Source organism: Penaeus chinensis, chromosome 17, assembly GCF_019202785.1.
Source record: "Penaeus chinensis breed Huanghai No. 1 chromosome 17, ASM1920278v2, whole genome shotgun sequence".
Lineage (NCBI taxonomy): Eukaryota > Metazoa > Arthropoda > Malacostraca > Decapoda > Penaeidae > Penaeus > Penaeus chinensis.
Genome location: NC_061835.1, coordinates 16482505 through 16485135, shown reverse-complemented (window position 1 = coordinate 16485135; position 2631 = coordinate 16482505).

Below are 2631 nucleotides of genomic sequence, written 5' to 3'. Positions count from 1 at the left end.
AAAATTATAATGGATTTTCATTTACTCTCTCTCTCTCTCTCTCTCTCTCTCTCTCTCTCTCTCTCGTACTCGCTCTTACCACTGTTATTATTATTATTATTATTATTATTATTATTATTATTTGTGGTAGTAGAATGAGTATTAGTCCTGTTATTGTCATTAAGTTGTTATTGTTATTTTCAATGTTATTATTTTCAGTGTTATTGTTACTATTGTCGATGTTATTTTTATTGTTTTTATCCTTATTCCTATCAATGTTATCATTGCCAACATCCTTGGCAGTAGTGGTGTTCGCAATCCGCCGCCCTCTGCCAGGCCCGTTGGGGACCCTCAAGCAGTCTAACACTTGCTCTGCCTTCCAGGTCCAGCCTGAGCGACCTGCGCGACAGCCTGCACGAGCGTGTGACCTCGCTGGGCGACTGGCCCAACGGCGGCACGCCCTCCTCCCCCCCTGGTGACCTCCGGGGCGCGAGGGAGGTCAGAGGTCGAGATAGATCGAGAGGTCGAGGCGTCACGACCTCGCAGCTCAAACGCGCCAAGATGAGGAGGGGCGAGTGGTACTCCTCCTGCTTCTGCTTCGTAAGTAGGGGCGCGAGGGGCGTCTGCAAGGGCCAGGGATCTAGATAGACCTGTGAGAACATTGCGACCTGAAGGACCTAGATAAACCAAGGAGACAAACCTAGAGAAACCCAGGAGACAGACCTAGAAACACGTTAGGGACTTTAAGGGCCTACAATTAGGAGACCTGAGGAACCCAGGCGAACCTAGGGGAGCTAGATGTGCACCGAAAGACGCTCAGTCGTTCTTAGAATGGCACAGGAGGTGGCCCTGAGGGAGACTCATGATTTAGGGAAGACCCAAGGAAACTCAGGATACCATTGGCGTGGCACCTGGAGGGACCGGGGTGACCTGTGGGGACTCTGGGAACCTAATTAGACTCGGGGACCTGAAGCCTTGAACTGACGTGGACGGAGAAGGAGGAACTTGATTGACTAACGGGGATCCTGGGAGACCGGCGACCTTTCATGTCCTCAGGGAGATAGAGGACCCCCGAAGAAAAGACCAATAAGTCCGGGAGCTGGCTTAGAGGCTCTGTCAATACTAGCACTTTTCCTTTCATTTTTAGCGTTTCCACGTGAATTTGAGGCTTTCCGCAGGTATCGCATGCCTGCGGACGGCCTCCTCGAGAAGACCGTTTTCGTCGGACTAATTTGATTTTGAGCTCCAGAGGATCTATAGGATCTATGCCTATTAATAAATTAAATGATTTTAAGCTAGATAACATTCAAGAATGTTTATATACACAATACAATAGTCTCCTCTACATTACTAAATTTCTTTTAAGTAACGTTATATGTATGAGAATGCTCGTGTGGTGCTGGGTTCGGAACTGCGCGTTCAGCTCGGACGGACGAGCCAACGAGTCGGATAAGTCTTTCGGAACAAGGTCTGTAAAAGCCACTATTAAGTATATTTACAGACCTTGGTCCGGACAAGGCGTCTTCTCGGACCTCCAGAGAGCGAACCGAGCTCAGCTATAGAGCGGCCTTTTTCATTAAATATATCGAAGAATTCTATTACTAGAAATTTATTCGCATACGAATTCCACCAAAGCACATAGTTATGAAGAATGTTGATTGCGACACTGATCCCGCGACCTCGCTTGATTTTTTTTTTTTTTTCTTTTTTTTTTTTTTTACACAGGCATCTGTTCATGTTTTGAAAGATGCCAACTTGGCCAGATCATATCAGTGTAGTAGGCAATCACACTGATAGGATCAGGCCAATTGCACGTGGAGAGCTCATGCGAAAAAACAAAAACAAAAACAAAAAACGGAAAAAGTGCTTGTATGACTAAAGGGACTTCGTAGTTATAGATTCGTGGACAGATGAATTGCTGGTTCGTTCATCGTCACTTATTGTCACTAACTTACAATAGTATTATTAATGGTAGAATTATGATGAAGGCTAATGATATTATCAGTATTCTTGACATTATTAGGCAATCCATTCCTATTTTTAAAATTCGGCATGCGCTTTTAATGGTCATTAGATGGAACAATAAAAAAGTAATATTGCTAATTTATTGCATAGTCATTAAGCAAATGTGTTTAGCTTTACTGTCACTTCTTAAATACATCTCCAAATGTGAATGATTTAACTTGATAAAGATAAAAAACGCATCCTTGAACAAGTGAACAGTGTAACTTGTTTTTCTTGTAGTTGTGTGCATCATAAAACTAGATTCTCGGTCCTCGTTCCTTGCTTGTATTGTTTATTGCTTCTTGTGTTTGAAAGGAAGTCGGGTAGAGATGGCTTATTTTATGGCTATATTCTTTTTTATATATATGTATATATAAGCATCATATATACGTTTTACACACACACATACACTTACACACACACATACATATACATTTATACATATGTATATCACATACATGAACATACACATACACTTATACACACACACACACACACACACATATGCACACATGCACATACACATGCAAACATCTATATATACATACATGAACACATGCACATACACATGCATATACACATACATACACACACACACACACACACACACACACACACACACACACACACACACACACACACACACAC